This window comes from Mobula birostris, chromosome 31 (assembly GCF_030028105.1).
Source record: "Mobula birostris isolate sMobBir1 chromosome 31, sMobBir1.hap1, whole genome shotgun sequence".
In the NCBI taxonomy this organism is placed as follows: domain Eukaryota; kingdom Metazoa; phylum Chordata; class Chondrichthyes; order Myliobatiformes; family Myliobatidae; genus Mobula; species Mobula birostris.
In genome coordinates, this window is record NC_092400.1 from 9,293,750 (window position 1) to 9,309,447 (window position 15,698).

A 15,698-nucleotide genomic window follows, 5' to 3' on the forward strand; every position below is an offset into this window, starting at 1 on the left:
GTTGGCAGCTCACCAAGAGGAAGGAAAACTTTGATCTCAAACTTCTGCTGCCTTATGGCTATACCCGTTCATTGGGAGGGCTTTGGGAGTAAACCCCAAGGGAAAAATTCACAGCTGGAGTCCCTAAGGCAATTGAGTTCAACGCTGAACGGCAATTCCTGTGATGCTGCTGGTGCCAATCCGTATCGGTCTCTGCCATTCCTTTGGGTTCGTCAGTTGTGTGGAGAGGGGAGGTCTACACTGGCAACAGCTTGCTCTGCAGATCCTACTGTCCAGGCTTGCATACCTAGACAGCTAGGGTGCACCATTCGTGGTCGACACTGACCAACGGAGGCCTCATATATAATTTAATTATTTCTTTCTTCTTTGCAAGTGAAACATTATGTAATGTAGTTTGAGCTGATTGATATTTCATGTAATAACTAACAATGCCCATTACTTTTCAGGAAAACAAGTCATTGCACCAGAAGATGAACAGGAAAGTAATTTAGGCTGCATTCTAATGCTCTACATTTTCACATGGATTGACCTTATTATTACTCCAGTAAAAATAGTGGAATATCTCAGTTAATGTGTAGACTTTGAAGGAACTGAATCCTCAGGATATAGATAAGCCACAAAGATCTTAACCCCTTTATTGCTTTGCACTTTGGAGTGAAGAGTTTCCATGATACACTGCAGCTTCGTACAAATAAAAATATTAGTCCAACTTTTTCAATGCTTCATCAAATATTATCATCAAGAAATAAATGATCAGGTACTTTTAAAACATAAATCTTTACACTCTTTTCATATTTTTCTTCCTCAGAAATAACTTGCATCTTTAATGCAGGCCGGAACTAAAGTGCTAAAGATGGAGATTGTTTGCACAGGCTCCGAAAGTTCTTTGTACTCTATTCCTTCAGAAGAATGATTGAGTAATTCTACGTTTTTGTGAAAGGAAGAGAATTTATTAAAGGTATTAGGATAAAACATTCCAATGTGAAAACCTGAAATTTTCATCCCATTTTTAAATGGATTTTAATGATATGATACTCTTGACCCGTATAGTTTCATCTACTGGTAAACTGGCTTGAATATCCTAAAATTGACACAAATTATTAGCTATATGATAAAAAAAACAATTTTATCCAAAGGCCATTCTTTTGAAAATATTTGGTGGTCTTGCAAGAATGACATTATATTCTCACTGTGATAAAAATCATAAGACATTTTCAATCAGTTCCGTTCTTAAATACATCAAACAGCGACAGAAATAATTTGTCATTTCCAACTGTAACCTAAACATGCTTGCAAATTGAACACTATAGACTGAAAGCCCCTGAAATTTTTGAGCTAAAACATTCCTGAGGATGTTGCAATTATTATTGCAATCTGTCAAGCTTTTTAATTACGTTTTAGTGTAATCTTGACTGCGGGTAGAAGTAATGTAACTCCAAAACATTAAACTAATTGAAAGGAAAACAAGAGAGCAGGGAGATGACTTGTGTACGTGCACTTTTACTTTAAGCGAAGTGTACATGTATCACACAGTGGTGTTATGACTTGTGCCATTCATGTATTTCATATTTATAACCATAATGAATTATTTAAACAACAAAGAATGCTTAATCAAACAATACATTGAAAATGTAACTCAAATGTTACTGATCGATTAAATACACTACAATTTCTATCCTATATGCTGTCTTCCCCAAGAAATTTTATTTATTGTTTAAAAAAAGTTGAACATGAATTATTTGTATGTGGTTCTCCAACCATCCTGAACACTCCTTTCCCTTTTTTATACTTTATACTTTATTGTCGCCAGACAATTGATACTAGAACGTACAATCATCACAGTGATATTTGATTCTGTGCTTCCTGCTCCCTAGATTACAAACATTAAATATTAAAAATAGTAAAAATTAGTAAATATTAAAAATTTAAATTATAAATCATAATTTTCAACCATCTTGAGCCAAAGATTCCTCGGAATCCGTGGAGAAGTAGGGAGAATAAAGTGGGATTTGTGTAAACGGATACTTGATTGTTAATGTAGACATGAGGGGCCAAAGGATCGGTTTCTGTCCTCTGTGACAATGATCCTCTATAAGTGGTGGCCTGCCCCTTTACTCTACACTCATGTTGCTACACTCTGCCTTTACTCTCCAACTTTCTTAATTTATACTCACTGGTACTCCTTGACTCTAGTATTCATTTTAAAACCTTGCCTATCGCCTAAGTTATTTGATTCTCCTTAACAGTTCCTAGTCTATTCCAAGTAAAGCTTGGACTAGCTCTCTTTTGACACCAGTACATCATGAATTGAAGCCACATTCTCCTGCGCATTGAACTCTCTAACTTGTTTGACCCCCCCACACCCGGTGCCAAATTGCTCATGGCCCAGGCAATAAGTACTGATGGGTTCCTTTGTGGTTCTGCCTGTTAATTTAGGTCATTACTCCTTATTGCTTACTTTTACTCATGTTCTCCAGTTCAACGATGATCCTAACAAATTAGTGCATACGTTTTCTATTGCTTCCAAATCGTGTGTGGGTTCCATTTCTATGACAGTGAAATATTACAGACATTATGGTGGTCAGAGCACCTACGCATTGAGAAAGGAAAATTTTCTCCTGGGCCCTTTAATTTACTTGTAGGTTCAGCAATATATAGGATATCAATCTTTTCTGTGTAGGTTGTCAACACATAAAATATTAATGCAACCAGATAAAAGCAGAGGGTTACTTCTCCCCAGTTTACTGACACAGCAGCCTAAAGTATTTATTTAGTGTCATAGAGCACTACAGCACAGAAGCAGGTCCTTCTGCTCATCTGGTTCCATTTACATTTACCCAGACCATAGACCTCCATACCTCTCTTTTCAACATACCAAGTAAGTTAACTCTGGCACAAGGACCCCTGATAATCCACTGGCTAGGATTCGAAGTCTTCACAACTATGATTTGGAATTTCACCCTCTCTAGCATAAATTATGGATTAAATGGTCTTTTGTGTACAGTGAAAACTCTATGAGTCAAAGTACATGATTCGAGAAGGTTTTATTTTGTTCAAGGTGGTAGCTGTCACTGAAACATACAGATGACTGGGCATGCCTGGAAATAATGCACACATGCCCAAAGCTGACCAAGAAAGGAAGTTCAAACTCCGTGAAAGTAGTAGAATCCACATAAAAAGAAAGGCGGGAGAGAAGGCAGCCTTATGAAGGCATGTCGAATGAGCTGCCGGCGGAAGTGGTAGAAGGGAGTTCAATTGTAACATATGAAAGAAATTTGGACAGTTGGCGTGTTTTGAAAAAGAATACTGTACTCGGTGAACTGACCAATATTACATTTTCAATAGATGTTATTTAAAGAGATTGTCTGGTCATTACTTTCCCTTGCTGTGCATAAATTGTTTTCTATATCAGGTAGAGAGTGCTGGGGTGGAGATACGCCTCTCTGAAAGGAGGTGTAAGGTGCTCCTCCCATCCGCTAGCCTGCAGGTCACCCTTGGGCAGAGTGTAGAATCTGCTTAGCGCACCCTCTCCACCACCCCCCCCCACCAGATCAGGGTCACATGATGCCATGGGAGCAAGTGGTGGAAGGGTGCCAGTGTGTATCACAAGCCCTGGTATGCAACCACTAATGGCAAGCAGACAATGTCTGAAGAACATTGACACTGACCGGGGTCGCCCATCTTGTAAAGGCACTGCCCAGAAGAAGGCAATGGCAAACCACCTCTGTAGAAAAAATTGCCAAGAACAATCATAGTCATGGAAAAACCATGATCGCTTCCATCATACGACACAGCACGTAACGAATGAACGATTTTAGATAGGGGTGTAGGAGGACCACATTGAAAGCATGCTATAAATATGCACACACATTCATACTGCTTATAATGATTATTAGGATGTATATGCCCAGGGCAGAAACCAATTTGTTCAAAGTAAGATAAGGTAATAACTGGATAATTTTTCTTCTCCCCCAGCATGTTGTTCATATCTCTGACCACTGCATTATCTGTGGTATGAAAACTCCTGTAGTCATCATTTGGTTGCAAAGAATCTTGGTCTTCCTCACATTAGTTCTCTAGAGTGCCTTCAGTTCAATGGTGAAATCTTAAAGTAATTTTAAGACATATTTGGAGAAATTGCATTGACAATTTCTCTTCTATTGAGACATTTTGATTATTTGTATTTTAATATATCCTTATTAGTTCCTCTTAGTTAACTTCTTTTAAACACCTTCCATTATGTTTGATTCATGTTCCCTATTGCTGTTTATATGACTTGTTGTCCTTTTAGGAATAATTAGTTTACACCAATTAAGTGCAAGTGTACACACATGCAAACCTGATTCCCATATTGTGATGGAGTAAATGTGCCCCGAACATTGGAGCACAGCAGATCTCCAGTACTGAATGTGTTCTTTTTTAAGCTTGTAGATGCCAGAATTAGGAATTTTTTTGGAAATTAATTTAGAAAGAAGAATTCATGAGGTATTCTTAGGAGTGTTTCCCCAATCATGCACTCAAATAATTACAGAGAAATTAGGGAAGTGAAAGTATGGTTCAAGGCACAATGTAAAGAAAATAAAATATATTTTAGAAAATTATATGCCTTTTTTCCTGCAAGGTTTAGGTCTGTCTGTAAAGAACAGAAAAGCTGAAGTTCAATTAAAAAAACTGAATAGTTTGAATATAAAATATAATTAGCTAGTAAAGCCTGGTGTTGAAACGTGAGCGGTGAAATTAGATATTAGAATGTATTTTATTTTCCTGCTCTTAAAGTAAATATGACCATCGAGGCATGTGTTTACATGTTGTTGATGTGTGATCTCCACAGGATAAGACCACCAGCCGACTCACAGAGTGCAGGCTGTTGGCAAAACAAGGCTCAATTGAGGACAATCATTTTATATAATGTTGACAGCATCTATTATTATCACCTTACAAATTGGCATGTGATTATGACAATACCAATCTATATCTCATCATTTTTATTCTTCTATCAATAGACTTTGATATGTCCATGTATTTTTTTCTCCAGTATCCCAAAGATATACTGGTAGGTTGATTGCCAGTAGTGTTGTGTGGCAGGAAAATAATGGGGGGATTGGGGGGCTAGTGAGACAGAATTGCTCATAGAGAAATAAGTGGGAGAAGGAGGTTGCTGGAAATGCTCAGAGAACCAGCATAGACTTGATGGGTGGAACGGCCTTCCTCTCAGATGAAAATATGAAAATGCTCTTAAAAATCTACCCTTTTGCTCAAGCATTTGATCATCAGGCTTGTATCTCCTTGTCGGGCTCAGCAATAAAATTCCTGTGTTTATTCTACCATGAAGTGATTTAGGTTACGGTGACTTTAACAGAGCTTTACAAAGTCAAGTTGTCAGTGGCATTAGCATGAATATTATAATGTTTCTTTCCTACTTAAACATGAATAAACTGCTTAAGATTCTTTACAGCTAATAAAGTAGTTTTGGAGCTTTTCTTGCACCCTTGAACACTACCTCATTACTTTTGTATTTTTACTTTTGCACTAATTTAATTTAACAATTTAATATATATATATATACTTACTGTAATTCATGTTTTTTCTATTATTATGTCTTGCATTGCACAGCTGCTGCAAAGACAACAAATTTCATGACATATGCCAGTGATATTAAACCTGATTCTGATAAGGTAAATATAGCAACTAATTAGTGCACAGCTGGATCTCACAAACAAAAGGAATAATAAACATGTAACTTGTTTTGGGAACACAATAAATATTGGCCATGGCACTGTGGAAAAACTCCTCTTCACTTCTTCAAAGTAGTGTCATGGGAACTTTTGCATCCGTCTGAAAGAGCAGGCAGGCTTGGTTTGAGTCGCATCCAAAAGATGGCTCCTTTGGTAATTCCTCAGCCTAAAATGTTATTCCCAAATCTCTGAAGTGAGGCTTGAATTTAGAACATTCTGCTTTTTTTTTACTACAGTCAAAAAATGAAGTGGGATACAAACTTATTTATGTTATCCAAATTGATCTGGACCCAAGTGCAGTTAACAGTTCTATAATCATAGGATCATTATAGCACAGAAGAGATCATTTGGAACATTGTGTCCATGTCAGCTCCCAAAAGAACAAGTTCTTTCTTTGCAATGCACATTTTCTGTCAAATGCCAAACTAATTGACTGTTTCCACCACCCCTCCAGGGGTTCCAGATCAAAGCCGATTTCTAAATAGAAATTATTTGAAGTCTTGCTCCACTGAGTCTCCTATCCAACACTAAGTCTGACCTCCTGCACCTTGAAACATCCACTACTATAAGCAGCTTCTTCCTATTTATTATTTCTTTATCTTGTAAAATTCCTTTAAACTTCCTGCTTTTCCAAAGGAAATAAATTCAGCTTCTTCACCCTAATCCTTCCATTGAAATTTTTAATTGAGGAACTATTCTAGAGTGTCTTTAATGTAATCTGTTCACCTCCTCCACTTTAGGTCACCAGAATTAAATACGGTATTCCAGTTATGGTCTAACCATTACTTTGTAGAAGTTCAGCATTATCTCATGGAGTTCTTTGCCTGTACTTCAGAAGCCCAGAATCCTGGATATTTTACTAACTGCTCTCTTAACATGTCCTGTCAGCATTTATGCATATGTAGTCTACATCCCTTTGTTCCTATGTACCCTTTAGATCCATGTCATTTGTCTAAATTGACTTGTTTTTGTGTTTTTTTTCCTGCCCATTTTATACCACCCTGAATTGATGAAAAAGACCTGTTTGCTGTTGCTGTTTTGTTTCTTGTTGTGTTCTGTGCTGTTCTCCCGAGCATTGTGGGCATGCTATGTTGGCGCCGGAATATAAGGTGACACTTGCAAGCTGCCCCCAGCACATCATTGGGTTGCATTGATTGCTAATGTAAATGACTCATTTCACTGTGTGCTTCGACGTACCTGTGATAACTAAATCTGAATCTAAATTGCATCTGCCACTTGCGTGCCCATTCTGCCAGCTCATTCGTGGATTCCAGCATTCTATTATTTCATGACAAGTGTCACCAAATGTCAAAAATACAAGATGTACATCCATATTGAAGTTATTTTTATTTTTAATTTTAAATAAAAAGTGCATTTGTTTCAAAAGTTATGATCAGTTACTCTGTGTGGCGCATGTACATCTATCTGATAACAGAATGTTTTAATCTTTTCTGTGATGCAAATATCTTGGGGTTTAGATTAAGGGTTTACATACCTTGAAATGAAACTACCGGAGGAACAGGTATGGGTGGAGGGTGTGTTGCTTTTTTGACAAGGAATGGAATAACAGCAATGCCTGGAGTGGATATTCTTGAGGCCATTTGGGTAGTACTTAGAATTAAGAAGGGACTGGTCACCTTGGTAGGACAATATTTTAGACCCTGCCCCCTCCCCAATAATCAGCAGAAACGTGAGGAGCAGAGGTGTTGAAAGATTGCAGGTGCTGTGAGAATAGTACATGCTCGTGGGAGGTTTCAATTTCCCAGTATCAACTACACTTCCCAGGGCCTGGATAGCATAGAACATGTGCGGTATATCCAAGACAACTTCCTCACCCAATATATAGAGGAGTCTGCTCAGGAAGGAGCAAAGCTGGACTTCTTCGGGAATGAGGCAGGCCAAGTAACTGAAGTAGCTGGTGGGAAGCACTTTGGGTCTAGTGACCACAACTCCATTAGTTTTAAAATAGGAGCAGCAAAAGTTAGACCAGATCTACAGGTTAATGTCCTGAATTTGAGCAACGCCAACCTTGACAGCCTTAGGTAGGATCTAGCTGGGGTTGAATGGGTGAGTATTTAAAGGCAAGGGGACAGTTGGCATGTGGGAGGCTTTTAAAAAAGTGCTGCATATTCCTGTTAGTGTGAAAGGTGGACATAGCAAGTTCAGGGAGCCCTGGCTAAGGAGGGATATCAAGGCACTGGACAGGAAAAATAAGGAAGTGTTCATCATGTTAAGGCTGCTGGGGATGGATAAATCCTTGAAGGTATTTAAAAAGTTTAGGACCAGGCTGAAAGGGGAAATCAGGAGGCCAAAAGAAGGGCTTTGACAGCTAGGATTAATTATAATCCCAAGGAGTTTTTCAGTTATATTATCAGTAAAAGGGTGACTAGGGAGAAACTAGATCCTCTTGAAGACCATCAGGACCTCACGTGTGGAGCTGCAGGAGGCATCAGATATTTTTAATGTCTATTTCTCTTGGTTGTTTCCTAAGAAGACTATCCTGGATGGTAAAGGCATTAGAGTAGTAAGTACCGACGTCTTAGGTTAAATGCATAATCATCATCATCATTATGTGCTGTTTCATATGATGTTGGCCAGGACATCCCAACCTGGTGACCACAGGTTCCTCGGTTAATGGTAAGGCTCCAAGGCATAAAAAGGTTGGGAACTCCTTAAGTACCACGATTGTCATTGGTAAATTTTCTACTGAAGTACTTTGCCACTGTCTTCTTCTGGGCAGTGTCTTCACAAGATGGGTGAGCCCAGCCATTATCAATACTCTTTAGCAATTGTTTGCCTGGTGTCAGTGGTCACGTAACCAGGACTTGTGATATGCACCGGTTGCTCATACAACCATCCGCCACTTGCTCCCATTGCATCACGTGACTCTGAACTGGGGGAGGAGGAGCTAAGCAGGTGCTACATCTTGCCCAGGAGTGACCCACAGGCTAACGGAAGGAAGGAGCGCCTTACATCTCCTTTGGTAGAGATGTATCTGCACCCCGCCACCCAATATGCATATTACGATGAAGAAATTACCGGTAAGATAGGCAAACCCGCAGGGCATGACCAAGTGAGCCTTGGACGTAATGGGAAGCCAGGATCGGAAGTACACGTGCAAAATTCGCTGAAAGAAGCAACTTAAGCAGATAGGATGGTGAAAAAGATACTTAGGATGCTGTGGACCAGTTCGACCTAAGGGCCTATTTCTGGGCTTTATTATTATATGACTCTAAAAGGTTTATCCATCCGAACAAACCCTCTGTTTTGGCAGCAGTGTTAAGAGTTTCATCACTTTATCATTGTTTAAGAAAAATAAGAAATCCTTGCCCTCTTGTGAACGATATACGTTTCAAAGACGACCATCAGGACCTCTTACGAAGCATTACTGGTTATAGTGGTCAGGCGAAACTCATTCTTCGAAAATCTATTTAATTTCACTATCTTTAAATACTGTCCCGTTTTATGTCCTAGTCTTGCTTACGGGCGGCTAGCGTGCAAAAGATTTTCCAAGAACTTTTCTGACCCTGTATCAGATTTGTATGCATGTATTAGCCCTTAAACACTTGCGGCTGAGAAATGTGTTTGACAAATGCAAGTCTCGCTTTACTCTCCACAGTCAAGCCCAGCTGTACATTCCCCGTCTTTTCTTTTACAATACACAATGCTGTCGGTAACGTTTGGGACACAGCTGCACGACGTTTTTAAACACACCTGGACGCACGTAGCATCGATGCGTGGTAGATATTATGGTGCAGGACTGTACGGAATAGTCACAACATTTATTTTGTAGCAGGCTTCCTCTTTATAACCACTGGACGAAGGGTGTGCAACATCAGTTAGTTTTTTTTTTGCTGTTCTTTTACTTTTTCCCGATGGTTCAGTTCTACACCCACTTTGAAAGCAAGTTTGCACTTAATTGCAGTAAGGCGTGATTGGCGCTAACGACTGCAGGCCTAGGAAATATCTTAAACACTGGAGGTTCTGCAGATGCTGGAAATTTAGAGCGACGCACACAAAATGCTGGGGCGAATTTATAGATTAGTTTTAAGGGAATAGTGGTGTTAAAATGCACCACTAATGCCGAGCTGTAATCGATAAAGAATATCATGATGTACGCATCTTTGCTGTCCAAATGTTCCAGGGTTGTGTGAAGAGCCATCGAGATAGCAACTACTGTAGACCTGTTGCTTCTGTAGGCGAATTGGAGCGGATCCAAATCGCCATTCAGACAGAAGCTGATTTGCTTCAGCATGAACCTCTCAAAACACTTCATCACTGTGGATGTAAGTGCCACTGGACGATCGTCATTTAGACAGGTTAGGACACTTTTTTTTGGACAGCGGTACGATTGAAGCCTGTTTGAAGCAGGCGGTACCACACCCTCCCGGAGCGAGAGTCAAGTCAAGTCAAGTCGCTTTTATTGTCATTTCAACCATAACTGCTGGTACAGTACACTGTAAAAACAACGATCCTCCAGGACCATGGTGCTACTTGAAACAACACAAAACTACACTAGACTACGTAAAACAACACAAGACTACACTATAAGGCATCCGTTAGTCTTGCGAGACCATGGATCTGCGCTTGCAAAGTCTTCACTCTCCAGGACGCAGGCCTGGGCAAGGTTGCATGGAAGACCCGCAGTTGCCCATGCTGCAAGTCTCCCCTCTCCACCGATGTTGTCCAAGGGAAGGGCATTAGGACCAATACAGCTTGGCACCAGTGTCGTCGCAGAGCAATGTGTGATTAAGTGCCTTGCTCAAGGACAGAACACGTTCCCTCGGCTGGGGTTCGAACTCACCACCTTCAGGTCGCTAGTCCAATGCCTTAACCACTTGGCCACGTGCCCACAAAACTACACTACACTACCTGAAACAACACAAAACTACATTAGACTTCAGGCCTACACGGGACTACATAAAGTGCACAAAAGAATGCAACAGAGGTTGAGGATACCCGTAAATACACCAGCCAGTTGGTCGGCACAGGTCTTCAGAACTCGGCCAGATACTCCGCGCGTCAGGCAGCATCTATAAAGAGAAATAAACGAGCTCAGCCCGAAGTGTCGACTGTTTATTCTTCTCCATAGATGCTGTCAGACCTGCGGCGTTCCATCAGCATTTTGTTCGTGTTGCTAGGGAAAATTTGGAGAAAAATGTAGGGAGGCTGATTAATGATTTTGCAGACGACAAGAAAACGTGGAGCTGTGGATAGAAAGGAAGGCTGTCAAAGGACACAGCTGGAAACGTGGGCAGAGCTAATAAGTGAAGCGTTGCACTTTGGGCAATTAGAAAATATATCGCAATTGACAGGACATTGATCTTGGGGTGCAAGTCTATAAGTGCCCGAGAGCAGCCACATTAGTAAATAAGGCAGCGAAGAAAACACAATGCACGCATTCTTTCATCAGTCAGTTGGCGAGTCTTTGCAACAGAATGCCTGGGCCACATTTGAAATATTGTGTGCGGTTCTGCATGAAAGATCTGGAGGCTTTGGAGAAGTTGCAGAAGTAGTTCGCCAGGATGTTGCCCGGATTAGAAAGTATTAGCTATATAAGAGAATTAGACAAACTTAATATTGTTTTCTGTTGTTTGTCAGAAGTTGAGGGGCTACTCGATAAAAAAAAGTATTTATAATTTTGAGAGACAGGATAGAGATTTTTTTTCTGGAATGGAAATGTCAAATAGTAACGCCAATAAGAAGGGGGAATATTAAAGGGGATTTACTTGACAGGGTTTTTTTTACAGAGAGTGATAGGTGCCTGGAATGCGCTACCCGGGGACATGATGGGAGTAAATATGACAGCAATATACAAGGGTCATTTAGAGAGGCACACAGGGAATGGGGGGGGGGGGGTGTAGATCATATGCATACACGACGCGCTCTTTAAATTCACATCATGGTCAACACAGATATCACAGGCAGAAGGGCCTGTTCCTGTGCTGTACTTTTCTGTGTTCTTTCGGGGGTTGAGTGGAAGTGGGAGATGATTTTCTGGAGAGTTGTGGATGGAGAATCCATCAGGTGAGGATTTGTTCGCACGTTACCACTCTCACTGGAGACTGTGTCAATAATTAATGTTGCAGATGAGTTTGTTTTCCATTCCGAAAGATCATCTTAACCCCGAGATCCTTGTTCCGATGTTGACTTAAATGGTCCCCGGCATTTAGTTACATGCTTTTGATAATCGGAACATGAAGTCTGCATGTGCTATCACTGCCACTCCAGCCTCGATCAGAACTTCTGGCAACCTAAAACTTCACTTCAAACCTTTGGTACTGGCCTACCTAAATCGTTTTCCATTTAAACCTGCAGAAAATCACTTCATCTAAATACTTGCTAAATAATGGAAACAGTATTATATATTCTCACTGGACATTTAGGGAAGTCTTTTGGTTTACATGACATTTAAATGAGAATTAATGCACTGATAGATATTTCTCTGGCACATAACTCAGGAGCTGAAATGCCGACATGACACGTCCCGATAGGGTTTTCTTAAATACTGTAACGCAGCAAATCCATCTTTTCTTTCTAGCGGCGCGCAGAAAACAGAACGGGCCGAATTTACCTTTTGTTGTGTATATTGTGACCGCAGATGGTGTTCTTGAACGTCAGGCCATAACATTTGATAACAGCGGTGTTTTTCCCATAAAAAAGGAAAATTGATACTTTTATTTATCATTAAAATTATTTCCATTTCAGTGATGTATAACATTTTGTAAACAAACATCACAGGATCAAATTATATACAGTCTCTTACCTATTTTAAGTAATTCTTTACAATCGCAAAAACATAAACACAAGAGATTCTGTAGATGTTGGAAATCTTGAGCAAAACTTACATAATATGTTGGAGGAGCGCAATTCTGCACCAACGGAGGTGAATAAGTATTCCACATTCAAAGGATCAAAGGTTCATTTTATTGTCAAAGTGTGCATGTACAAGATAACTCTGATATTTGTCTTCTCCAGATAGCCATGAAATACCGAAAGACCAAGGGAGTTGTAGAACGAAAAGACATCAACGCCCCCCCCAAATAAAAACAAACAAAACTCGCAAACCCCAAAATCCTGCGCTGAGAAAAAAAACAGCGACAATAGCAGCAAATCCACCTCCCCTCCCCCCGCAGGGAAAAAGCAACAATAGCAACAAATACCCAACCCTTCCCCCGCAGAAAAACAGCGACAATAACAATCCCCGACCCCCTCACTCGCAAAAGAAACAGCGACAGTTGCATCAAACCCCCACTCCCCCTACACGCAAAAAACTGACAGATCACCCACCCGCCAAATGTCCACAAGAAGGAAAACGTCGAAAAACTGAAGGAAAATAATATAAAGTATCATATAATTAATTTCCATCAGCCCAACTTTAAAGGAGCCTGAAGGGCGGGAGTTCCTGAAGTTTCAGTTTTCTGAAGTTCCACTTTCCAGGTCACTGTTGTGGTTCGGTGTAATCAAAAGTCCAAGGCATTACAAAGTTCCTTGGTAAATCAATCATGCAAGGCTAAGGAGCTCATAACTTTTTTTTAGGAAAGCTGAGAATGGGAAGTACAGGGTCTGTTTTTTCCATACAGTTTGAATAATCATTGCATCATTTTGATACCAATGACACGACTTCTTCGCCTCTGCTTTAGTGTATATTAAAACATTTTATTCTTAAATTTATTGTCCGAGTCGCGGGTGAATGGAATGGGGCATTCACGTGATGCCTTCGCGTGCTCTGCGGAGCACCAACAAAGTTAACGTACAATCAGCGTTCCTCCTTTGAAGCAGGAAGGCGAAAACTTTACTCAGCGTCTTTCACAACCTCTTTACCACAGTTGTGTGTGCTTAATCAAAGCTGTTACAGAAAGTTAGTTGTAATGTTCCCAACGGGGAATGCAATTCTCCTTCAAGCAGAAGGTCCAGGTGAAGGGGCTGTGACTTTTAGGATAATTAAATCAAATTATTACGATTCTGGGGTTTCACGTAGTTTTGATTAGTATACAGATATTTATAAGGAATAGGAAACATTGCCGACGCTGCAAATTTTGATACTGGGTCGTCGAGAAGCTGAACGCAGCACTTAACTCCTTTATGAATCACAGATACTGCTTATCACAAAGTATTCGAGTAAAGCAACGAAAAAGGGAAAGATATGTCCTCCAGTAAAGACACTATCACACTCCAACACAATAACATAAGCATCAACAATAAATGGTCTGTTTATTGCATTAAACAGTGAAATAAAAATCTAGTGGATTCTCAGTGGTTTCTCCGCCAATCATGCACGTCAGCCTTATAACATTTCAAAACCTTGCATGCGTTGACGTAAAGGGCTCATTTTAAAAAGCATCTAAGACAACAGCTCTCTAACACTTCCGGGCAAAGCCAGGTTAGAAAGACGTGGTTCAAACTGCACAAGGGACAGGACGTGGAATGGCTAACACCAACAGAGCACCGAGAAAGGCCATAAGAAGCCAGCGTGCTCCGCGCCAGGTACATCCCACAACTCGTCGCCCACCAAGCCCTCCCGCCACTCCCAGGCAGTCCACACATGAGATAATCCCATCTACCACACAGAAGTTTATTAAAAGGAACTAAATATTCCTTTGATGCCTTGGCCGCATTCCACCCTAAATCGACAAGTCTACTTTATTGTTCGTGGTGGCTTGCTGTGCAAGAGTTTTTTTCCCTTATATAGCCGTCAAAGTATGCACTTCAACAGTATATGTACTAAGTTTAAAATGTTCTCATGATGTGAAGGCACTATATAATAGGCGATATTTTCGTCCTTTGCTTTGAGTTTGAGTATTAGAAATATTACGTTACATGAATATTCAATATACTCTATATTTTGATTATCATGTTGAAGAATGTGTGACGTCATTACGCGTTGGTATAACCATTTTGTAATCCGAAAGGCTTCGGTTTAGCAAACTTAAACTACTATGTTCTATATATTTTAAAGGTCTGTTTTATTTTGTTTAGAGTTATTGATTTCCGCTGCACGGAAATAAGCCCTTCGGCTCAATAGGTCCATGCCGAGCAAAATGTCCTCGCCCATTTGACACCGTTTGGCCCATAATCTTCTAAACCTTTCCAATCCATGTGACGGTCCAACTTTCTTATAAAAGTTGTTATTCTACCTGCCTCAACCGTTTAACTAATCAATAAGCTTCAAGACCTTGGCCTCATTACCTCCTTGTGCAATTGGATCCTCGATTTCCTCACTTGCAAACCAGAGTCAGTTTTTTTAAAAATTCAAAATATACTTTATTCAAAAATAAATATATACAATAAACCATTCAATAATTTTTCATCCTTTACATACGTTTCCATTATAGTCAGTACATATCCGTATTTATAGCCACCCACGTGGCACTCCAGTAGTTCAGCTCACCATATCATTGTTGGGGGGTATACTCCCCGCCCACCGACCCCTCCCACTCCCACGGGTGGAGAAACCTATACTGTGGTCCTGCCCCACCGGGCCTTTGCGGTGGCTGCACCGAGTTTCAGTGCGTCCCTCAGCACGTACTCCTGCAACCGAGAATGTGCCAGTCGGCAGCATTCTCCCACGGACATCTTCAGATTGGCAGAAACATCTTCACAATCTGTATCAGTATAGGTGCACCACAGGGCTCCGAGATGACCCCCCTTCTCTACTCACTTTATACTCGTGACTGCCAGGTTAAGCAGAGCCTCAAAGCCATGTTTAAGTTTGCTGACGACACCACTATCGCTGACCTAATCAGACCTGGTGACGAATCGGCATATAGGGGAGAGATTGAAAATCTGTCGAGTGCTGCCACAACAGTCTTACACTCAATGTCTGCGAGACCAAGGAGCTGATTGTTGACTCGAGGAGGAGGAAACCGGAGGTCTATGAACCAATCCTCATCGGGGGATCAGAAGTGGAGAGGGTCAGCAACTTCAATCTCCTCGCTGTTGCCATTTCAGAGGATCTGTCCT